This window comes from Schistocerca americana, chromosome 2 (genome assembly GCF_021461395.2).
Source record: "Schistocerca americana isolate TAMUIC-IGC-003095 chromosome 2, iqSchAmer2.1, whole genome shotgun sequence".
Classification (NCBI taxonomy): domain Eukaryota; kingdom Metazoa; phylum Arthropoda; class Insecta; order Orthoptera; family Acrididae; genus Schistocerca; species Schistocerca americana.
In genome coordinates, this window is record NC_060120.1 from 769,234,681 (window position 1) to 769,260,907 (window position 26,227).

The 26,227-nt window shown below is 41.9% G+C and overlaps 1 protein-coding gene across 1 annotated transcript in view; it reads right to left on the minus strand.

The window, feature by feature from the left end:
• The window catches only part of LOC124595221 (large neutral amino acids transporter small subunit 1), a 360,642-nt gene that overhangs the window by 219,588 nt on the left and 114,827 nt on the right, over positions 1 to 26,227 (minus strand). The gene's annotated exons all lie outside the window — the stretch shown is intronic.

Below are 26,227 nucleotides of genomic sequence, written 5' to 3' on the forward strand. Positions count from 1 at the left end.
ACGAGGCAGAGAAAATCCCTGACCCCGCCGGGAATCGAACCCGGGAACCCGGGCGTGGGAAGCGAGAACGCTACCGCACGACCACGAGATGCGGGCGACAGGCAACGTGTCACTGAAGCTGTAATGTTGCTGAAATCGTGATAAAGGAGGCCATAATAATAAAAGAGAAGAAAGAAAACTACAGAAGATGAAAAGGACACGCGAAATTAACATGGAGCTGGAATGTTTTGACACATTATCATTGACAAGAAAACGACATGCAAATCTTTATTCTCAGTTTCACTTAATTAACATCTTTGCGTAATTAGGTGTCATTATACCATACAATATTAAAGCTACAAAAACAAAATTTTGCATGAATAATAACACAGTGCTTGCCTACACAGTGAACCAGGTTATTCAACATTGTATTAAATATTTTAGGCTGGAGCATGCCCTATGTTTTTAGATTATTAGGATTATTGACTTAAAAAAAAACATTTTTTCAAATAAACGAAATAAGAAATTGGTAAATATTCCTGCTTTATTCTTTTAACAAGATAATAATTAAAAGAAAAAGAAATTGTTCTGACCTTTTAGTTTGAATAGTGTGGAAGTACAGTGTGCCTAAAATAAAAATTAGAGCAGTTCAGTGTGTACGATCAAAATCGATTTTCATTCCCTTATTGAATTCCACAGTACCCAATTTTTGTCATGTAGATGTTACAATAAACTAATTATTTGGTTAAAGTTTCGGTTAAATATCTATTAAATTATTTGTATCATTATATTTTAAAATACGGGGTGTCTCACGAAAGACGCTTGGGAGGGGTCCGCTGGTCGCGAAGCAGGACCGCCGGCCGCCGCCACCGCATGTAGTCGGCTGAGAGTGCGCTTTGGTAATAGCAGCCTGACATCTGAAGGCATTGGCGAACACTCGACGATTTTCGGCTGCCGAAATCTGGGAAATGACTAGCCGAACCGTCTCTCACAACGCTTCGAGCGTGTGGGGATTGGTTGCATACAACTTTTGTTTTAACATTCCCCACAGATAAAAACCACGCGGACTTAGATCTGGAGAAGAAGGAAGCCAGTCAACTACCGCATCATCAAACACATTTCGTATTGCTGTCATAGAAGCATTAGCGATGTGGGATCTTGCACTGTCCTGCATGATATAGCCGTACACCTTTTCATTAGGTGTTGGGTCTTGAAAAAAAGGACGCAGTATATTGTTCACATACCTGTCAGAACGAATTGTTCCGCGGAAAAAGATTGGTCCCATAATTCGTCTTGCACCAGTTCCACACCACTTTCTTGTTTTCACATCGTGCAGACGTTGTTCATGTAATTCATGAGGATTTTCGGAGCTCCGACATCGATTGTTCTGAGAATTTACGTACACTGACAAGTGCAGCCATTCTTCATCAGAAAAAAAAGCATCTCAGGATCAACTTCCCCATCGTGCACAGACTGTAACAGCCAGTTGCAATAACGACGTCGTGCAACATTATCTGAGTTCCTTAGTCGTTGCACTACCGTTATTGTGTATGGTTTCAATTTCAGTTTATGCACAGCTCTGTGAGCAGATGCCCTTGACACACTAGTCTGAAGTGCCAAACGTCACAGACATTTTCTCGGACTTCCTTCCAAGGCCTCCCCTACCTCGTCTAATTTATTTTCGGTAATCTCGTCTAATTTATTTTCGCTAATACACTATGTTCTCTAGGCCTTCGTTTGTGTAACACAGATCCAGTCTCTTGAAATTTCTTCACCAATCTGCGTATCGTCAAATCATTGGGAAAATTTCGTATGAATTCAAGCCGACATTCCACATGCGATACTGTTTTTGCATAGTTCAACGCCGCGCGGGATTAGCCGAGCGATCTGAGGCGCTGCAGTCATGGACTGTGCGGCCGGTCCTCACGGAGGTTCGAGTCCTCCCTCGGGCATGGGTGTGTGTGTTTGTCCTTAGGATAATTTAGGTTAAGTAGTGTGTAAGCTTAAGGACTGATGACCTTAGCAGTTAAGTCCCATAAGATTTCACACACATTTAAACATTTGAACATAGTTCAACACAAGAAACACTTGTTGATTCTTCGTGTATACCAAACCGAATGGAAACGACAGGAAACTTAAAAACACCCGAACACTTAGTCCCGTAGTATAGCAGACAAGCGTACGTTGTGTCTGTCTAAGTCCGGGACAGCAACATACGGGGGAAGGTAAGCTCCAGACTCGGCACACTTGCTTTAACGACGCCTAGCAACAACATTTCAAGCGATTAAAATTGACAAAAAAACTCCAGAAGAAAACACCAGTACACTGAGTCGCGTAGTGTAGGGGGCAAGCGCAAAGTATTGGTGTCCGAGAACTACGCATAGCAACAACCGGCAGACGCAGCGACAACAGCCGGCAAGTGTGCAGCGCGACCCGCGGTCAACTCCCGCGAGTCTTTAGTGAGACGCTCTGTACCAGCACAAATACAGGTCATGAAGTCTAGGTCCCCTTAACACTGCCTGCTCATCTGTTGTTTACAGGTGTTAGCGCAATATACATTGAAGCCCCAAAGAAACTAGTATAGGCATCCGTATTCAAATAAAGAGATGTGTAAACAGGCAGATTACGCTCTGTGGTCAGCAACGCCTATATAAAACAAGTGTCGGCGCATTTGTTAGATTGGTTAATGCGGCAGGTTTTCAAGATTTAAGTGACTTTGAACGTGGTGTTATAGTCGGCGCACGAGCGATGGGACACTGCATCTCCGAGGTAGCGATGAAGTGGTGATTTTCCCCTATGACCATATCGCGAGTGTACCGTGAATACCAGGAATTCGGTAAAAAATCAAATCTCCAACATCACTGCGGCCTGAAAAAGATTCTGCAAGAACGGGTCCCGATCCGACTGAAGCCAATCGTTCAACGTGACAGAAGTGCAACCACCCCGCAAATTGCTGCAGATATTAACGCTGGGCCATCAACAAGTCTCAGCGAGCGAACCATTCAACGACACATCATCGATAGGAGCTTTCGGGGCCGAAGGCCCACTCCTGCACCCTTGACGACCGCACGACACAAAGCCTGGGCCCGTCAACACCGATGTTGGACTGTTGATGACTGGAAATATGTTGCCTGTCCGGACGGGTCTCGTTTCAAATTGTATCGAGCGGATGGACGTGTACGAGTATGGAGAGAACCTCATGAATCCATGGACCCTGTATGTCAGCAGGGAACTGTTCAAACTGGTGGAGTCTCTGTAATGGTGGGGGGCGTGTGCAGTAGGAGTTATATGGGACCCCTGATACGTCTAGATACGGTTCTGACAGGTTAAACATACGTAAGCGTCCTGTCTGATCACCTGCGTCCATTCATGTCCATTGTGCATTCGGATGGACTTGGGCAATCCCAGCAGGACAATGCTACACCTCAAACTTCCAGAATTGCTACAGAGTGGCTCCAGGAACGCTCTTCTGAGTTTAAACACTTACGCTGGCCACCAGATTCCCCAGATATAAACATTATTGAGTATATCTGAGATACCGTGCAACGTGCTGTTCAGAAGTGATCTCCAACCCCTCGAACTCATACGGATTTGTGGACAGCCCTGCAGGTTTCATGGTGTGAGTTCCTTCCAGCACTACTTCAGACATTACTCGAGTCCATGCCACGTCGTGTTGCTGCACTTCTGGGTGCTCGCTTGGGCTATACACGATATTAGGCAGGTGTACCAGTTTCTTAGTTCTTCAATGTAAATTAAAATTTCGTTAAATGCAACCTAAGCTGACATGGAGAAGAAATAGCTAGAATCGGCGTAAGTTGGGAAGAAAATTTAATTTTTAGTGTGTGGTTTACATCAAAATAATTCGATGCTTGAAATCTGCAAATAATGTTTTTTATATAAAACCAGAAATCCAGTCAACCTCATAACATCCCTATTGAAGATGCTATCACAACAAAAAGGGATCCTGATCAAAGAGAGCATGAGATTTCCGAACTGTGGCGTAAGCTCTTCGAACAGCTCGTGTTCAAGCACAGCCCTTTCTCCCGCGCAGGAATGCCCTGGGTGGATCTAGTAAGCAAGTACAATGATGAATAAGACAAACGCACCGCACTGTTAAAGGTCAGTTGTGCGTATATTAGCAATCCCGATTACGCGCTGACTCACAATAAGTTGACCGAAACGTCCTCACTCCCAGGCGCAATTAAGCTGTGGTCGACTAACTGTGAGTAAATTTTCCCCCGGTACGGATGTTCACAATATGATTCAGCGACATGTGTCATGAGTCTGGTTTGCTTTAATATCAGTGCCCTGTCATTAGTGGCAATCTAGACAGCGCACGATATTGTCCAGACCCCAGGAAATCCCGTCAACCTCGCGAATGCGCCGTGGGTGGGCGCAAGTGACTCACTTTTGTCCGACTGAGTAATAAGGGTGATACAACAACTAACCACCTGTGATTAAAAAGAAACAGAAATGTAACGAAGATGATTATTATTTTGAGTTGAAGGATGGAAATTTCACAAGTGCCTTGCTACGTACCGAGTAGCAATCGAAATATTAAGAACCTGAAGATTATCTCACGATCGAAACCGATTATAAATTTTAAAAAATGTCAACAGCTTTTGGCGCCTGAAATACGACGTGCGTTTAGTAAGTAATGCAACACTTTTTTTCTAGCCCATTTTCGGTTAAAAAATGCAGAATTTGTCGTGGGACATCATGGAATATCCTCGCTTCAGCCCATATGGTTTCATGAAGCTCCAATAGGTGGTAGTACTATATGTAGCCTTCAAAATGGCATCTGTGACGGAGGTGCGTTCCAAGCAGAGAGCTGTCATTGGGTTTCTTCTGACGGAAAGCCAGAGCACAGCAGATATTCATAGACGCTTGCAGAATGTCTACGGGGACCTGGCAGTCAAGAAAAGCACGGTGCGACGTTGGACGAGGCGTCTGCCATCATCGCAACAAGGTCGCACAAACCTGTCCGATCACCGGCATGTCGGTCGGAAGCACACAGCTGTGACTCCTGCAGAGTTGGACGTGAGGGCACTCTTATTCGAGGTGATCGATGCATCACAATCATACACCTCGCTGCTCAACTGGCCATCTCTATTGGTAGTCCTGACACGCTCGTCCACCAGTTGGAGTACTCAAAGGCATGTTTCACAAGCTGCGACATGGTCGCGAATTGAACAGTGATCCGAAAATGTAGAATAAATTTCTATTATTCCACGTCTATGATCACAGACTTGTAGGTCCGCAGACTACCGGTTTCGATCAACAATGACCATCTTCAGATAAATTTTTAGACATATCTTCATAAGGAAATGTCTTTATAAAACAGGTCTGAAGATGGTCATTGCTGACCGAAACCGGTAGTGTGAGGACCTACAAGTTTGCGACCATAGACGTGAAATAAAAGAAATTCATTCAAAGGTATGTGGCCGCTAGGTCACTCGACGCCTAACAGAACACCATAAAGGGCAACGGAGGACCTCTGTGCGGAATTTCTTGCGCGTCACGACACTGATCGTGGCAATTTTTTGTCGAACATCGTCACACGCCATGAATTTTGGTTCGATCACTTCGAACCGGAAACGAAACGACAATTCACAGAGTGATGCCATATGACGTCTCCTCCGAGAAACAGTTCAAAGCCACACCTTCAGCCGGTAAGCCATGGCGACGGTCTCCAGGGACTCTGATGTGGTTATTCTGTTTAATGTCTCCCCTCATGGTGTAACGATCAACTCTAAAGTGTACTGTGATATCCTCAGGAAACTGAAGAAACGATTTCAGCGCGTTCGTCGCCACAAAAATGCAAACAAACTTCTGCTTCTCGATGAAAAATGGTTCAAATGGCTCTGTGCGCCATGGGACTTAAATTCTAAGGTCATCAGTCCCCTAGAACTTAGAACCATTTAAACCTAACTAACCTAAGGACATCACACACATCCATGCCCGAGGCAGGATTCGAACCTGCGACCGTAGTGGTCGCGCGGTTCCAGACTGTAGCGCCTAGAAGCGCTCGGCCACCACGGCCAGCCTCAATGAAAACGCAAGGGCTCACACAAGTCTGTGCATCCGAGAGGAGCTCACAGAACTTCACTGGACTGTTCTTCGTCATCCACCCCACAGCCCGTATCTCGCACTTTCCATCTGTTTGGCCCAATGAAAGATGAGCACCGCAGGATGTTATTGATGCATGAAGACGTTGGCTCCGGCGTCGACCAGTAGAGTTGTAACATGAAGGTATACAGGTCCTGCCAGTAAGTTGGCGTAATGTCGTCGCATTGAAAGGAGATTACGTTAAAAAATAGGAATTTGTAGCGAAAACAGTACATCCACCATTAAATTCACTCTCTTGGGTTCACCGCGTTCGTCCACCTTCGTGAATTTCAATTTTGTTCGGTGGTTATTTATGCGTGAATTAATAAAAGCCACGCACGTCAGTACACAAAAACCAAACAAGCGTCTTCAAAAGATAGGAAAACCAACAATTGGATCCAGAATCAGAATGGAATGGAAGACGTGATTACGACTGTAATGAATATGAAATATGGGTGGGAGTGCATGTAGCCTGGCGAATGGATAATATGTGGGTCAACAGCGGATTTACTGGTTTCCAGGACTTACGAATGCACGACGATCCAATCATGAGACTACAGGACACCAATAAACATGTAGGATCAACGTTGATACGTATCGCCTAAGACAGTGATTCACGCAACATTAAAGGTCTTCAGCCTGCAGTGAATGTAAAATGACTGATAATAATGATGAATGTTCCTGGACTCTTAGAGCAAAGTAGGGAACGTCGAAAAAAATAACCACAGCTTTGGAACGTTCTACTGTGGACCGACGGCCATGAAGAGGCAGTCATTCAGCTACGAGTTTGCGGCATTTATCCTGAACATCAAAAGCTTAGAAAACTTAAAAGGTGTATACAAATGTTTCGCTGATATTTACTGAGTAAATCATCACAACAATAGTAACGTAAACATATAAATTACAATACAACTTCAGCTTTTATAACACTTCAGTGTCGCAGATACACGTACTATTACGTTATAGTTATTTGTCTTCAATTAGGACCAGGGTATAATGGGAGTAGTATTCCTCATGAATAGAAACGTACGACACAGAGTGAGTTACCGTGAATAGTTCAGTGATAGTATTATTCTCACAAGGATCGGCAGCGAACCAATGCCAACAACAGCTCTGGTACACAAGCCGATGTCACAAGCAGAAGACGTAGAAACGGATAAGTATATTAAAAAAACTGAAACGGATATGTAAAGGGAGGTGAAAATTAAATAATAATGAGGATTTGGAACGCTCTAGTACGAGAAGACAGAGTTACTGGAGAATATGGGCTCGGTAGTATGAGTGGGAGATGAGAAAGATTTACTGAGTTCTGCAGTTTCAGTTAGCAAAAGCAAATATACTATTCAAAAAAATCACAAAACAGTGCAGGTGGAGAAGAATGGACATCCTTCGAAAGCGTAATAGTTGGGCACAGAAATCTCGCACCAAGGAAAGGAACTGCAAAGAAAATAATAATAATAATAATAATAATTCTAAATAACAGAAGAAAGTCTTCCGTTGATTGATGAAAGAAAGAAGTACAAAAATGTTCCAGACCATACTGGAATGAAGTAATTAGGAAGTGCAAAGAAGCTAAAGCGGGACACCTGCAGTAAAAATACGAAAAATCGAAAAACAAATGGTGGTTGGAAGGACGCATTCAACATGCAGGAAAAGGCAAATCAACCTTCGATTAAATTAAAAGCAAAGGCATCGACATCAACAGATCAACAGGTATTCCAGTGTTAAATGCAGAGGAGAGAGTGGATAGGATAGATCAATGACGACCTGTTTGAGAAGAACAAACTGCCTAATGACATGACAGAAGAAGAAACGGCAGTCCATTTCAAAGACATAGGGAATACAGTATTAAGAGTCAGAGTGTGACACAGTTACGGAAGACTTGACATCAATTAAGACACAAAGCATAGATAATATTCCTCTGCAATTCCTACATTTATTTGGGGGGGGGGGGGGGAGAGGGGCAAACAAGTGACTATTCAAATTGATGAGTAGAAACTACGATACTTAGGGAAGAACATCATCCACACAGTCCAAAAGATATACAGGGAAGATAAGTGCGAGAACTATCGCACAATCAGCTTAACAGCTCATGTATCCAAGTTGCTGACAAGAGTAATATACAAAGAACGGGAATGAAAAATGAAGAGATGTTAGATATCAGAGAGGCAGCCCTAACTTTATGATTGATATTGGAAGTTAGCCTATAGAAAACTCTATACACTTTCTTGAGATTTGTCGACTTACAAAATGCGTTCGACAATGTAAAAGCTGCAAGGGATGGCCGTGCTGTCTGAGGCGTCTTGTCACGGCCCACGCGGCTCCCCCCGTCGGAGGTTCGAGTCCTCCCTTGGGCATCGATGTGTGAGTTGTCCTTAGCGTAAGCTAGTTTAAGTTAGATTAAGTAGTGTGTAAGCTTAGGGGCCGATGACCTCAGCAGTTTCGTCCCATAAGACCTTACCACAAATTCCAAAATTTTACAATGCAAAATGGTGCAAGACGTTCGAAAATCTTATAAAAATAGGTTCAAGCTATATTGGAAGACGATTAATATACAACATGTATCTGAACCAAGGGGGAAGATCAAGAACGAAGTGGTCGAGTTTAATTAACTGAAGCAGTCTTTCGCCTCTACTATTCCATCCGTAAGTCGAAAAAGTACTGCCGGAAGTAAAATAAAGGTTGAGAGTTGGATTAAAATTCGGGGCGAATTAACACCAATGACAAGATTTACTGATGATCCAGTGAAAGTGGGAAAGGATCGTAGGACGTGTTCGGCGGAATTAACTGTCTAGTGACCACAGAATATGGATTCAAAGTAAACCAAAGAAAGACGAAATTAATGAAGAATAACAGAAAAGGGATGAGCGATTGACTTAACATCAAAATTGAAGATCACGAAGTAGATGAAGTGAAGGAATTCTGGTATCTTGGTAGTAAAATAAAACTCGACGGATGAAGACAGGAAGATACAACAAGCAGGCTAACTCAGACAGAGATTGCACTCCTGGCCAAAAGAAGTCCACTGCTACTTAACATCGGCCTTAATTTGAGGAACAAATTTCTGAGGGTGCACGTCTGCATGCTAATTGTATGAAAATGACCTATGGGCTATGGGGAAAGTGGAAAAGAAGAGAATCGAAGCGTTTGAGATTTGTTACTGTAGAAGAATGTTGAATTAAAAGGAAGGTCAGCGTTGGCCGTAATATTGATGGTTTATTGATAGCAAAATCGATTTTCCATCACATAGTCATCATCTTCAGTGTCTATGAGTTTAATTTGTACACCACAACACTGAAGATGATCACTATGTGATTGAACTATCAATAAACCATCAATGTTACGGCCAACGCTGACCTTTCTTTAAATTTAACATATATGGTCGTTCTGCACACAGCTCTCCATGGAGTCGCCATTCAATAGAGTGTTGAATATTAGGTAGATAAGAAATGGGGTGGCTCTCCGGAGAACCCTAGAGGAACGGAGTATGAACTCCTTGATAACAAAGGGACGTGTAGTGAAAGGTGGCTACACTGAGCCACTGCGCCAGAGATTGCGCCAAAGAGTATTATTAAGCCGCCTCCACGGTGCCTGTTAAGAACTCGTAGAAGAGTGCTTGGAGAGAGCTCGTGGTAGTCAGTGCCTGTCGAGGTCTTGTGGTAGTCTGTGCTGAGATGTTGTAGCAGAGAGTGTTTGTTGAGATGTGCTATTAGGCAGTGCTTGCTGAGATGTGTGTTTTGTGTGTTTTCCTTTCCTAATCCTACCCACCTATCTCGTAAATATTATTTTATTTGTTTGTAGTGGCTTGCACTGACACTCATAAATATTATAGGTTTACTGACATTTGAGTATTTGTAATAGTTAATATGACAGTTATCTGACATCATTTGTGTGTCTGTTATGATTTGTATGTTTAGTGTAAAAGCATTTGTATGTGCATTCAAACTATTGTTCATGCCTGAACTGTCTGATTAGTGATGGTAAATATTATGAACTGTTACCTGCACTTTTCAACATAATCTGTGACACTTAGGAATGATTAATTTCTGCTGATGAACTGTGTGATCAGTGATAGTGAATATTATGGACTGTTACTTGTACTTTTTCTACATGATTGGTGTCACTAGAACATGTTTAATTTGTGCTTATATACTCTGATGAACAGTGTGATCGGTGATAGTGAATATCATGGACTGCTCTCTGGACCTGCTCATCATTGCTAGGTGTAACTGATGGACTACTTGTATGGAAATGAAGTCACTTGTTGCTGTCTGCACCTACTCAACATTGCTGGGTGCCACTGATGGACTGCTTCTACTGAACTTATGTGACTTGTTGCTGTGTGTACCTCTTCAACTTTACTGGGTGCCACAGATGGAACTGCTTCTACTGAAATGATGTCACTTGTTGGTGTCTGCACCTACTCAATATTGCTGGGTGCCACTGTTAGAACTGTTTCTACTGAAATGATGTTACTTCTTGCTGTCTGCACCTACTCAACATTGCTGGGTGCCACTGTTAGAACTGTTTATACTGAAATGATGTTACTTCTTGCTGTCTGCACCTACTCAACATTGCTGGGTGCCACTGTTAGAACTGTTTCTACTGAAATGATGTTACTTCTTACTGTCTGCACCTACTCAACATTGCTGGGTGTCACTAATGGAACTGCTTCTACTGAAATGAAGTCACTTGTTGCTGTCTGCACCTACTCAGCATTGCTGGGTGCCACTAATGGAACTGCTTCTAATGAAATGATGTCACTTGTTGGTGTCTGCACCTGCTCAACATTACTGGGTGCCACAGATGGAACTGCTTCTACTGAAATGATGTCACTTGTTGGTGTCTGCACCTGCTCAACATTGATGGGTGCAACTGATGGACTGCTTCTACTGAAATGATGTCACTTGTTGGTGTCTGCACCTGCTCAACATTGCTGGGTGCAACTGATGGACTGCTTCTGCTGAAACGATGTCACTTGTTGGTGTTTGCACCTGTTGACCATTGCTGGGCTGGAATTATCAACTATTTTTTTTAATAATTAAAAGTATTTTATGTGAACATTTGTATAAACTGAATTTTTGTGTATTGTGTAAACTATTATGTAAAGCCACATGTATGAAAAAATTTGTATTGCCTACTGTATTTTATATATTAGGTTATTGAAAGGTCAGTGCAAAGCCAAAATTTTAACTAATTATGTGATATTTAGGTATTAATATTATCTTTTATTTTTGTCTGTATTTTTTCTGGACGAATTTGGTGGTATTTTCACCACCAGTGCTGGCAAAAATACCATCAAATTCTGGCCTGTGGAGGAGGGGCATATGAAAGGTGGCTACACTGAGCCACTGCGCCAGAGATTGCGCCAAAGAGTATTATTAAGCCGCCTCCACGGTGCCTGTTAAGAACTCGTAGAAGAGTGCTTGGAGAGAGCTCGTGGTAGTCAGTGCCTGTCGAGGTCTCGTGGTAGTCTGTGCTGAGATGTTGTAGCAGAGAGTGTTTGTTGAGATGTGCTATTAGGCAGTGCTTGCTGAGATGTGATATTGGAGAGTTCTGGTTGAGATATAATGTAAGGATTAGAGTGATTTTCATCAATATAAATGAGGTAACTAACTAGGTTTGTTTTTAATTTCAGTATCCTAAATAATGCGTCATTACAGGTTCAGTCAACAAAGCATCTGGCGTGTGTTCTTGTATTAGAGTGTAATTCTGCTTTCCTTACGCAATTATCGTATTTCTAATTTTCTTTTATCACGTCAGTATAATTGGTATTTAAAAATTCTTGTCTTGTTGAAGAAGAACCGTGCCAGATGTGTACGTTGAGTCACACTCCCACACACAGAACAATTACATTTGTGCTTGGGTTTTGTAGGTTTTATAGTTGCTGGGGACTTAATTAATTAATTGTGTTAACGAGAAATTTCATTTCATTCTTGTTGTTGTTCTTTGCAGTCAGATAGCGTAATAATACTAGTCAGAGCCAACCGATTACGAGACACAGCGTAATCGGACTTACAGCTACGAAAAATTTAAAAAGTATTTTCAATCATATTTAATTAAGCCCCCATGCAGTAGCTTATTTACGAATAATTATTGTTTTTAAACTGTATGAATAAAAGGGATGCAAGATGGCCATGTGGAATTAATAAAGGACCGCTGTTGGAGGATACTACGGAGTTCAATATTCTCAACTTAATAGCGCCAGATCAGATTTCGGTTTTCCTCTTCTTATTGTTGACTTAGACAAATGTCGTAATCAAAAGCAAATTTGTCCTCGGCTCTCTGTGACTGAAGTAGGCAATCTCATACACCTCCACCATTCGTCTCCCACCACGCACACATCACAGCCGGTTCTACTATTGACGGCCACTCATTTGTAGTAGTTCAGTAATGCGCATGTCAACAGCACGAAACGTGCGCGGCTGACTGCGTCATCGTTCAGGACGCAGAAGGAACAGCGTCGCAATGCTAGAGAAAATGGCAGCCTTAATTCCCATCATCTGATGAATGGACGTTTTGTCTTTAGAAAAACAGACGACAATGAATTAATTATGTATAAGTGCCGTGCCACTGGCACTGTGCCATCTAAATATCTCAATACAGGTAACAGCAAGTTGGAGGAAAACAACCGAACATGTAGTTAGCTCCTTAGATATCTAGAGTGTATCTATGTGGCCTTCTCGGATCTGAAAGTAGTTGAGCATTCGCACTATCACGAAAACTAAATATTTATGAATTAGTAAAAAAAAATGAAAAGTCTTGTACCCACGCCATTGTCAAAATACGAGGCTGTTTTGTATTTTGTTCTGAAGAGGACTCCTTACATGCCATGGAAAACGGCCTGAGCACCCACAAACACAACTCCGCCTATTTGCTTGTGGTTGATTCCATCCCAACTCTCCTATGGGTCTGCATGTGGGTTTCAGTAATGATCTTTACGGAGGTTCTACTTATCTCCAAAGCTTTAATAATTAGCGAGCAGGTAGACAAGGATCATAACGACATGGTCTGGAGAAAATCAGGTCGATATTCTGAGCAGGGCTGTTCGAATCCCATACAATATCGTTGGGATGAACGAAAACGATGAATGAGTGCAAAACGAAGCAACTACACATGAATCATTACATGAAATGGTAATAAATTGTATCCCCAAGGATTAAATACTTTAGCTGAACACTATTAACTAAATGACTGGGGCCAGCAGTGGGTGTGTAGTGGCTCCCGACAGCATTCTACAAATCGAGAAATAAGAAAACTTTTCTCCTACTACTTTGACATTCACTGCAGTATAAGTGCACGGCGACAAAAATGAAGTACACCAACAAAGAAGTACCTGGAAGGTAGTTTGTGGCAGCATGTTAAAAAACTATGTGTTGGAAAATATATGTAGATATTATGAAAATCTTTCCAGATGAAGTTACAGGTTGCTCAAATCTGTGTCACGATATCCGAGACTAGGAAGGACGGAAGAGTGGACGCAAAATTGGAACCGGAAGACAAAGCTGCTAAGAACATGAAGAGCATTTTACTGAAGACGCAGAATTCAAGAAAGGGAAGGAAAGTGGACTAGCACGATACTTGTAGAAAAACATATCGATATGGAAGTAATCTTTACTGCAAAATTGTTATCACTTTTGAACAGAAACAATAACACAACTAAACTGTTCCCCAGGCACAATGAGTTTACATTTTATTACTGTAATATTTAATGTCTAGTGTTTTCAGTGATATGGGTTCTTTTCCTGCGAAGTATGTGGTTCAGCTACATGACTACCTCTGGACACTCCCACATTTCTTTTTAACACCTATCGACCGAGTGTCCCAAAAGGTACTTTATAACTTCGATTTCATTTCACTCAAATTGTAATTAACCTAGAGGAAAAAACAGGTTTACTGATCCGCCAACTCAAAAAGTTTTTATGTAAGGTAATGAATAATTGTTTTAGTTCGATTGAGCCCGCAGCTTAGTAACGCTATAATACGACATTTTGAAAAGAAAAGGTCCAGACGAGCTGCAATAAGTATAAAATTCTTTGCCACAGCTGTTTCGGCATTATTGCCATTCTCAAGTGACATGTGGATACAACACTGGTGAGCTGAGCTACGCATATGGTGGTTGTCCATGTGAATAATTATACACTGGGATTATACTTTCGTACTTGCGTCCAGTTTGATCTGGCGTCCATATTGCATCTACAGTGAACTGTCGTTGCCTAGTTCGTAGTGATTACGTGAAATGTAGTAATTACTGGAATGTGTCAAATGAAAACCTTAAATTTGTAATAAAAAATCGAAATTTCGCGCCGTTATCCTGTATGTTGGTAAGCGTGCTACAAACAGCGTGCAGAATGGCCTGTAGGTGGCAGCATAGTGCAGATGCACACATACCGTCGCAGTAACAGTACAAAGATGGCCGCCCCACTTGTGACTTGCACCAGCGTTCTGTTATTCGGTTTCTGCGTAGTGAAGGTGTGAAACCCATTGAAGTTCATCGACGAATGAAGGTTCAGTACGGTGATGCATGTTTGTCACAGAAGCAAGTCTACGAATGGAGTAAGAAGTTCGCAAATGGTGTGACTTCAGTGGAAGATGCTCCTCGTCCAGGCAGCAGTTGAGCCATAGTGAAGGAAAACCGCCGAGTGACACTGAATGACACTGCAGCATGTTTGGGTCATTCCACATCAAATCAACAAATGAAACCATCATTTTCAACCTTACCCTCCTGGATTTAAATGAAATTAAGTATGCCTGTAGTACTCATAAATAGTACCACAAATTAATTTTTTCACATTTTTCTGATAAAAAGTTACTGAGTAATGGACTTTCAAAAATTGAAAAAATGACAAATTTTTGACTTGCGGAACAATGTTATTTTCTTTGTAACTCGTGTTCTAATTAAGCTAGAACAATAAAATTTACTTCATTGGAAAGCTCTTTTAAAGAGCTTTTACGTGATACCAAATATCATTAGTTTAATATATATATACACATTGTTTATAAAAACATTGTTGAATTTATCGAATTTTGAAAAACCGTACTTTTAAAATTCTCAAAATAAATATATGTGATAGATACACTTTACATCTACATATTCTGAAAGTTTGAACTTGGGATGACCATGGGATCACTATCAAAAGCAATTTTATGTTTACCACGATTCTCCAAAACCACAGTCACATAGGTGAATTTCTATTATTTTGCTACACATGAATATGTTACAGTGTTAGATTTTGCTACATGGTCCACAAATTGTACTTTTGAAATGAATAACTGCTTATTAAACTTTAGTGCTAACTATTTATTAATAGCTGTAAAACCACAGGGGAAAAAAAGGAAGCTCTCTCTCTCTTTTTAAAGATTATATATAAAATGATTCTTTGGTGTTACTATCTGCAATCTATTCAGTATTTTATCTCTTGTTAATATTGTCAGCAATTTTCACCTATTGTTGAAAGTGACCCACACATTCTTTTGTTGTGAGGCAGCTGTAGTGAAATTATGTGATTACCTCTGAAATGTGTTTTGAATCTAGCTTGAAGGTACTTTTGTACAAACCTCACAAGAGTCTAAGTTTGTATGCCTACAACCAGTTAATGTTTGCATACTATTAACATAATGAAATTTTTTTACAGGAAGTGAAAGAACAGAGAAGTAATCTACATCTACATCTACATTGATACTCCGCAAGCCACCCAACGGTGTGTGGCGGAGGGCACTTTACGTGCCACTGTCATTACCTCCCTTTCCTGTTCCAGTCGCGTATGGTTCGCGGGAAGAACGACTGTCTGAAAGCCTCCGTGCGCGCTCTAATCTCTCTAATTTTACATTCGTGATCTCCTCGGGAGGTATAAGTAGGGGGAAGCAATATATTCGATACCTCATCCAGAAACGCACCCTCTCGAAACCTGGCGAGCAAGCTACACCGCGATGCAGAGCGCCTCTCTTGCAGAGTCTGCCACTTGAGTTTATTAAACATCTCCGTAACGCTATCACGGTTACCAAATAACCCAGTGACGAAACGCGCCGCTCTTCTTTGGATCTTCTCTATCTCCTCCGTCAACCCGACCTGGTACGGATCCCACACTGATGAGCAATACTCAAGTATAGGTCGAACGAGTGTTTTGTAAGCCACCTCCTTTGTTGATGGACTACATTTTCTAAGCACTCTCCCAATGAATCTCAACCTGGTACCCGCCTTACCAACAACTAGTTTTATATGATCATTCCACTTCAAATCGTTCCGTACGCATACTCCCAGATATTTTACAGAAGTAACTGCTACCAGTGTTTGTTCCGCTATCATATAATCATACAATAAAGGATCCTTCTTTCTATGTATTCGCAATACATTACATTTGTCTATGTTAAGGGCCAGTTGCCACTCCCTGCACCAAGTGCCTATCCGCTGCAGATCTTCCTGTATTTCGCTACAATTTTCTAATGCAGCAACTTCTCTGTATACTACAGCATCATCCGCGAAAAGCCGCATGGAACTTCCGACACTATCTACTAAGTCATTTATATATATTGTGAAAAGCAATGGTCCCATAACACTCCCCTGTGGCACGCCAGAGGTTACTTTAACGTCTGTAGACGTCTCTCCATTGATAACAACATGCTGTGTTCTGTTTGCTAAAAACTCTTCAATCCAGCCACACAGCTGGTCTGATATTCCGTAGGCTCTTACTTTGTTTATCAGGCGACAGTGCGGAACTGTATCGAACGCCTTCCGGAAGTCAAGAAAAATAGCATCTACCTGGGAGCCTGTATCTAATATTTTCTGGGTCTCATGAACAAATAAGGCGAGTTGGGTCTCACACGATCGCTGTTTCCGGAATCCATGTTGATTCCTACATAGTAGATTCTGGGTTTCCAGAAATGACATGATACGCGAGCAAAAAACATGTTCTAAAATTCTACAAGAGATCGACGTAAGAGATATAGGTCTATAGTTTTGCGCATCTGCTCGACGACCCTTCTTAAAGACTGGGACTATCTGTGCTCTTTTCCAATCATTTGGAACCCTCCGTTCCTCTAGAGACTTGCGGTACACGGCTGTTAGAAGGGGGGCAAGTTCTTTCGCGTACTCTGTGTAGAATCGAATTGGTATCCCGTCAGGTCCAGTGGACTTTCCTCTATTGAGTGATTCCAGTTGCTTTTCTATTCCTTGGACACTTATTTCGATGTCAGCCATTTTTCCGATTGTGCGGGGATTTAGAGAAGGAACTGCAGTGCGGTCTTCCTCTGTGAAACAGCTTTGGAAAAAGGTGTTTAGTATTTCAGCTTTACGCGTGTCATCCTCTGTTTCAATGCCATCATCATCCCGTAGTGTCTGGATATGCTGTTTCGAGCCACTTACTGATTTAACGTAAGACCAGAACTTCCTAGGATTTTCTGTCAAGTCGGTACATAGAATTTTACTTTCGAATTCAATGAACGCTTCACGCATAGCCCTCCTTACGCTAACTTTGACATCGTTTAGCTTCTGTTTGTCTGAGAGGTTTTGGCTGCGTTTAAACTTGAAGTGGAGCTCTCTTTGCTTTCGCAGTAGTTTCCTAACTTTGTTGTTGTACCACGGTGGGTTTGTCCCGTCCCTCCCAGTTTTACTCGGCACGTACCTGTCTAAAACGCATTTTACGATTGCCTTGAACTTTTTCCATAAACACTCAACATTGTCAGTGTCGGAACAGAAATTTTCGTTTTGATCTGTTAGGTAGTCTGAAATCTGCCTTCTATTACTCTTGCTAAACAGATAAACCTTCCTCCCTTTTTTTATATTCCTATTAACTTCCATATTCAGGGATGCTGCAACGGCCTTATGATCACTGATTCCCTGTTCTGTACATACAGATTCGAAAAGTTCGGGTCTGTTTGTTATCAGTAGGTCCAATATGTTATCTCCACGAGTCGGTTCTCTGTTTAATTGCTCGAGGTAATTTTCGGATAGTGCACTCAGTATAATGTCACTCGATGCTCTGTCCCTACCACCCGTCCTAAACATCTGAGTGTCCCAGTCTATATCTGGTAAATTGAAATCTCCACCTAAGACTATAACATGCTGAGAAAATTTATGTGAAATGTATTCCAAATTTTCTCTCAGTTGTTCTGCCACTAAGAAGTAATATTATGTAATATTCAATATAGAAAACTGGGGCATCCAACTTCAAAAACTTTTTTTAAAAATTAGTTTGTTCACTTGAGAAATATAAAATGCCTAGAATTTCAGCTTTGTGCGGTAATCCATTTAATGAAAAGGGCCACAACAACCACAAGAAAAACTTACGGCCTGTTTCACAATGGATGATAGCAAGAAAACCTTTCTTAACACAAAAAGTGTGTGACAACTGCCATAAAAAAATTGCACGAGTAGAAATTTGTGATACGTCTAGCACAGTAAATGATGATGATCTACTGTATTCTGTGGTGAAACAAGAAAGTGAAAAGGTTTTTTGTGATAGTGACGTACAAGACATTGCAGCAAGTGAGGCCTTAGAAAGGTTGAATGCTTCTTTGCAGTCCGTTGGTGAATCGCCAATTAAGAAGAAACGACTGTTTGAAGCAAAATATCCTAAGGAAAAACTAATTAAATTAACTTCAACAATTCAAACTAAGGTATTATTGCTTCCTTCTGAAAAAGAAGAAGAGGTACATGATCATGCAGAATCTGAGATGATCAGTAAGCTGAAAGACAAATTTCCTACATGTACATCTCGAAGTAAACAGATGGAAATTCTTACCATTTTACCTAAAAGCTGGAGTGTTAAGAAGCTTCAAGATGAATTTAACGTAATAAATTACATGGCTGGAAGAGTAAAAGATTTGGTAAAGGGCAATGGAATTTTGTCTTCACCAAACCCAAAACCTGGCAAAACTCTTGATCAAACAACTGCTGATTTTGTTAGAAACTTTTATTGTTCTGATGAGATAAGCAGGGCAATGCCAGGGAAAAAAGATTTTGTGCTTGTGAGAGATAACGGAAAAAAACTGCAAGTACAAAAACGGCTAGTTTTAAGCAATTTGAAAGAAATTTATGCAAACTTTAAAGACAACCATCCCACGCTCCACATTGATTTTCAAAGTTTGCAGACCTATGTCCCAAAAATTGTGTTTTAGCTGGAAGTAGTGGTACACATTGTGTGTGTGTGTGTGTGTGTGTGTGTGTGTGTGTGTACTACCCATCAAAACTTCAAACTGATGCTGACTGGATGTAACATTCCGCAGCTGACAAAGGATGAAGGTAATCCAATAAAAACTTACAAAGACTGCATTGCAAGAGTTGTATGTAATCCATCATTACCTGATTGTCATTTTGGTGAATGTAAATTCTGCCCTGGCCCAGAAACATTTAAGACATATTTACAAGATTTGTTGAATACTAATGATATTGATAATATAACTTATCAGCAATGGGTTTCCATTGATCACACACCTCTAGAAACAATAATGAAATCATCTGACAACTTTATTGGTTGTTTTTTTGATAAATTAAAATTGCTTACACGACATTCATTTGTTGCTAGTCAACAATCAACCTTCCAAAAGAGATTGAGAAATGAACTTAAAGAAGGTGAGGTCTTACTGATCTGTGACTTTTCTGAGAATTACTCCTTTGTCATCCAGGACGAAGATCAAGGCTATCACTGGACAAACATGCAAGGAACGATTCATCCCATTGTTGCTTATTAAACGGATGGGAACAAACCCGAGCACACAAGTCTTACCGAGCGAGGTGGCGCGGTGGTTAGACACTGGACTCGCATTCGGGAGGACGACGGTTCAATCCCGCGTCCGGCCATCCTGATTTAGGTTTTCCGTGATTTCCCTAAATCGCTCTAGGCAAATGCCGGGATGATTCCTTTCAAAGGGCACGGCCGACTTCCTTCCCCGTCCTTCCCTAATCCGATGAGACCGATGACCTCGCTGTCTGGTCTCCTTCCCAAAACAACCAGCCACACAAGTCTTGTAATCATATCAGAATGCCTAACACATGACACTGTTGCTGTGCATTTGTTCCAATCGTACTTGATGGACTTCCTGACTGTTAAATTCAGTAGAAAACCAAGAAAAATATATTATTTCTCTGATGGAGCAGCAGCTCATTATAAAAATAAGTAGAACTTTATCAACCTGTGCCATCATGAAGAAGATTTCCAAACTGAAGCTGAATGGCATTTTTCAGCCACCTCGCATGGGAAGGGAGCTAGTGATGGAGTTGGTGGAACAGTTAAACGACTTGCAGCTCGAACAAGTCTGCAAAGACCATACAGTGATCAAATAATGACACCAAAACAACTTTAAATGTTTGCCAAGGATAACATACAAGGAATGAACTTCAAGTATGCTACTAAAGAAGATCACAAAAAAGAAGAAATGAAACTTATGGAGAGATTTGAGAAATGCTGCATAAATTGTAGGGACACAAAAACTTCACTCTTGTATTCCTTTTAGCAAGGACAAAATAATAAAAAAAGTGTATTCAAACTCTGATGATAGTAAAATTGAAGTGGTGACAGTTTCTGACGGTGATACAATACTGTTCAAAGACATAAAAGGATATGTTGCTTAAGATTATAATGGACACTGGTGGTTAACCTGTGTACTTGGAAAAAATCAGGAGAAGGATGAAATCACAGTTAGTTTCTTACATCCACATGGACCATCACCATCTTTTACATTTCCGAGTCATCCAGACATTCTTTCCATAAGCAGTAGGGAAGTAGTGGCAATCGTGAACCCTGAAACTGCTACAGGGCGAACATAAAAGTTATGCAGTGCAGAAATGTTGATGTGCACCAGACTGATTAGTTCGAAGTATGAAGAAATGCACTAATAGGACGCCTATTTGTAAATAATAGTAATTACTAACTGAATTTAGGTCTGATCTCAGGTATTCATTTTTCTGTGTTTTTTAAGTTTTCATTTTGTATTGATTAATTACAGAAGAATAAAAGATATATTATTTTGTCAATTATAAGTTATTTTTAATTTCCACATTTTACAACAACATACAGCTGGTGAGAAGTAGGCCTAATATCTAAAATAATTTAGTTTTTAGGAATTTTTAAAGCACCACCCTTAACGTAAAATTGCTTTTGATAGTGATCCTATGCTCATCCCAAGTTGAAACTTTCAGAATATGTAGATGTAAAGTGTATCTTTCACATATATTTTTTTGAGAATTTTAAAAATAGATTTTTTCAAAATTCGATAAATTCAACAATGTTGTTTTTATAAATAATGTGTATCTATATATTAAACTAATGATGTTTGGTATCATACAAAAGCTCTTTAAAAGAGCTTTCCAATGAAGCAAATTTTATTGTTCTACCTCAATTAGAACACGAGTTGTAAAGAAAACAACATTGTTCCGTGAGTCAAAAATTTGTAATCTTTTCAATTTTTGAAGGTCTATTACTCGGTAACTTTTCGTCAGAAAAATGTGAAAAAATTAATTTGTGTCATGATTTATGAGTAGTATATGCATACTTAATTTCAAAAAAATCTGAGAGGGTCAGGTTGTAGCACTTGTTGATTTGACATGGAATTGCCCGTTTACAGATTAGTCATGGGTCAGCACACCACATTGTGCACGATGTGCTCCAGTTTCACAAAAATCTGCAAGATGGGTGCCACGGCAGCTGACTCCTGAAATGAGAGAACGACGTGTTGATGCTTGTGAAGAACTACTTCGGCGCTTTGAACGAGAAGGTGATGGCTTCCTTGCATGAATCGTTACTGGGGACGAAACCTGGGTTCACTTCCACCAACCAGGAACGAAGAGATCGAGCAAGGAATGGCGCCATTCCTCATCACCAAATCCAGAGAAGTTTCGAACAGAACCATCAGCAGGTAAGGCTATGCTGACTCTCTTTTGGGACGAAAAAGGCGTCATTTTGGAGCATTACATGCCTAGAGGGACCACTGTCACCAGTGCATCAGACACAGATGTTCTAAAAAATCATCTGCTGCCTGCAATGAAATCAAAGCGACGTGGATTGCTGTCAGCAGGTGTCCTTTTGCAACATGACAATGCAAGGCCCCACACTGCCCATACAACAGTTGCAACAATCACATACCTGCATTTTGAGTGTCTTCCTAATCCACCATACTCACCAGATCTTGCCCCAAGTGATTTCCATACGGTTGGACCACTTAAAGACGCAGGGGGAGGAAAGAAGTTCCGTTCTGATGAAGAGGTACGCCACACGGTGCATGAGTGGTTGTGCAGACTACCAAAGGAATTTTTTTCTAAAGGAAGTTATGCACTTTGTAAACGCTGGAGGACTTGCACTGAGCGTGAGGGAGATTATTTTGAAAAGTGATACAGCTTTGTACCACTTCTGCACAATAAATAACATTTTAAAAAAATATTTAAGTTTTTCATTTGTCTCACTCTCGTATAAACGTATAGAATAAGTTTGGACACTTATTTGATAATTCGTTTACTTTAAAGTACGATTTTAGATTTATTGGACAGTTCTTTACATGTTTACGAAGTATAGTTATTTAAGTAACGATAATGTTTTACTTTAGATCTGAGTACGTTTTGTTATTTGCAGTGTTCCAGTATGTCAATAAAGTTTTCCAGCTAATATTTATGTTTAAAAACTGTGTGCTCGTTTATTCATAATGAATAAATGTTTTGCCTTTAGAGGTGACATCAGCGACATAAGGAAAAAAAGTTTTCTTTGTTTTTGAAGGGTGGTAGATGCACCAGAAATGAATCGAAGAATGGAGTCTGCACAGGAAAAGACACAAGGCACAGTGTGTGACTTGTTTTACTGGAACGAGGTCAGACAACCAAATTCAGAGAAATTTCAGAATGCGATGCGAGGAACCATAACCCTCTCGGCAATCCATAAGAAAATGGCACATGCAAACAGGGAACACGAATTTGTAGCGCCGTGTAGGGAGGCCAAGGAGAGACCCGCCAGGTTAGCCGAGAGCGCTAACGCGCTGCTTCCTGGACTCGGGTAGGCGCGCTGGCCTCGGATCGAATCCGCCCGGTGGACTAACGACGACGGCTGGTGTGCCGGCCTGCCTTGATGTGGTTTTTAGGCGGTTTTCCACATCCTACTAGGTGAATACCGGGCTGGTCCCCAAGTCCCGCCTCAGTTACACGACTCTCAGACATTTGAAACACATTCACACTATTTCACAATTTATACTCGACGCAGACGGCTGGGGTACACTAATTCTGTCCTGGGGGGTACGGGGTGGCGGTAGGAAGGGCATCTGGCCACCCCTTCAACTTAACATGCAAAATCCGGTAACCATGACTGAACCTGCGTCACCAGGAGACAAGGTGCAGGCGATAGATAGATAGACAGTAGGGAGGCCAAGGAGAAATGACGAATATGCAGGGAGGAATCGACAGTTTTCCAGCGTTCATCACTGAAGTCTGTTCGTAAGGCGTTAAAAGAACTGCGAATCCCTCGAGCGTTGTGCAGGGGGTACTCTGAAAACGTGTTCATCGAATAGATGTTGCGGGTCTCACAAGGAGTGAGCATGTACAACCTGATTAAAGAATCAGAAAGAAACTTTTCGAGTTGGTGTATCAGACAAATTTTACTTTTTTTTTCTCTAAGTTAATTACGAGTCGAGATACATGATATTTAAGTTTTTTAAGTTTCTGTGAAACCCTGTATATGTGTGACTCTTCGAATGTTACTGGAACTACTATTATCGTCACATTCACAACATTTAGACACATTTGCTCTCTACGATGTGATGAGTAGCCAGGAATGACGTGTGGTTACGATTCCACATGAATCTGTATGTCCCCTCTCCCCAGTTCGGTAATTAGGGGTAGATTACAGACACGGAAGTCGCCGGAGTGGCGTCCAACTGAATGACTTGCACCTGGCCACTGAGCCACATGAAATTATTATTATTCAGATGTTCAAATATGTGTCAAATCTTATGGGACTCAACTGCTAAGGTCATCAATCCCTAAGCTGACACACTACTTAACCTAAATTGTCCTAAGGTGAAACACACACGCCCATGCCCGAAGGAGGACTCGAACCTCCGCCGGGACCAGCCGCACAGTCCACGACTGCAGCGCCTTAGACCGCTCGGCTAGTCCCGCGTGGCTATTATTATTATTATTATTATTATTATTATTATTATTATTATTATTATTATTATTATTATTATTATTATTATCAGCTCTTCCTTCGCCTTTGTCATGGTAGGCGTCTTGTCAGTAACAAGGGAGTGATTGAGAGATTATCATTCCCCTGGCCAAGAGAATGATGCCGAACTTTTCCACTGAATAACATTTCACGAGAATGCTTCGGACATTGTTTAGTGTGAGACAATAAACAACAGTAAAAACTGATAAAATATTAACTCTGTAACTTGAGAAATGAAAATAAAGTCTCAGCTCGCAACGAACGATGCCACAAGATAGTAAGTTGTCTGAATCACTGTGCAAGCGGCAGGTGACGGTGCAGTGGCAGTGAAGGTTTGGCAACAAAAGGTAGTTGCTTCACCTACAACTCTCGCAACAGGCACTTAAGTGTGAACTGCAGGGTAGTTATGTAGAAGTAGATTGGCTGAAAGCGTCTGTGCCGCATATGTGCGTGTCACCCCACAATTTCCCTAGTATCTCGTAGGTACCTAATTCGGAAGCTGTGACCATTTAAGCTGAAAAAAAAATGGAGAAAACAGAAATGTCACTTCTATATTACCAAACAGCTAACCTGGGGCACGCACCCACTTGCAGGTTACCTGTTTAAAGGCTTCCTGGAGCAACAAAAATTTATTTTCAATATTTCAGATAGTTATTGACACAATTTAAAATGCTGTCATAATCCACTCATTAAGAGTTATAATCTTACGTTGATGGTTTAACTTAGTAAGTCACGTATTGCAGATACACTCCTGGAAATGGAAAAAAGAACACATTGACACCGGTATGTCAGACCCACCATACTTGCTCCGGACACTGCGAGAGGGCTGTACAAGCAATGATCACACGCACGGCACAGCGGACACACCAGAAACCGCGGTGTTGGCCGTCGAATGGCGCTAGCTGCGCAGCATTTGTGCACCGCCGCCGTCAGTGTCAGCCAGTTTGCCGTGGCATACGGAGCTCCATCGCAGTCTTTAACACTGGTAGCATGCCGCGACAGCGTGGACGTGAACCGTATGTGCAGCTGACGGACTTTGAGCGAGGGCGTATAGTGGGCATGCGGGAGGCCGGGTGGACGTACCGCCGAATTGCTCAACACGTGGGGCGTGAGGTCTCCACAGTACATCGATGTTGTCGCCAGTGGTCGGCGGAAGGTGCACGTGCCCGTCGACCTGGGACCGGACCGCAGCGACGCACGGATGCACGCCAAGACCGTAGGATCCTACGCAGTGCCGTAGGGGACCGCACCGCCACTTCCCAGCAAATTAGGGACACTGTTGCTCCTGGGGTATCGGCGAGGACCATTCGCAACCGTCTCCATGAAGCTGGGCTACGGTCCCGCACACCGTTAGGCCGTCTTCCGCTCACGCCCCAACATCGTGCAGCCCGCCTCCAGTGGTGTCGCGACAGGCGTGAATGGAGGGACGAATGGAGACGTGTCGTCTTCAGCGATGAGAGTCGCTTCTGCCTTGGTGCCAATGATGGTCGTATGCGTGTTTGGCGCCGTGCAGGTGAGCGCCACAATCAGGACTGCATACGACCGAGGCACACAGGGCCAACACCCGGCATCATGGTGTGGGGAGCGATCTCCTACACTGGCCATACACCACTGGTGATCGTCGAGGGGACACTGAATAGTGCACGGTACATCCAAACCGTCATCGAACCCATCGTTCTACCATTCCTAGACCGGCAAGGGAACTTGCTGTTCCAACAGGACAATGCACGTCCGCATGTATCCCGTGCCACCCAACGTGCTCTAGAAGGTGTAAGTCAACTACCCTGGCCAGCAAGATCTCCGGATCTGTCCCCCATTGAGCATGTTTGGGACTGGATGAAGCGTCGTCTCACGCGGTCTGCACGTCCAGCACGAACGCTGGTCCAACTGAGGCGCCAGGCGGAAATGGCATGGCAAGCCGTTCCACAGGACTACATCCAGCATCTCTACGATCGTCTCCATGGGAGAATAGCAGCCTGCATTGCTGCGAAAGGTGGATA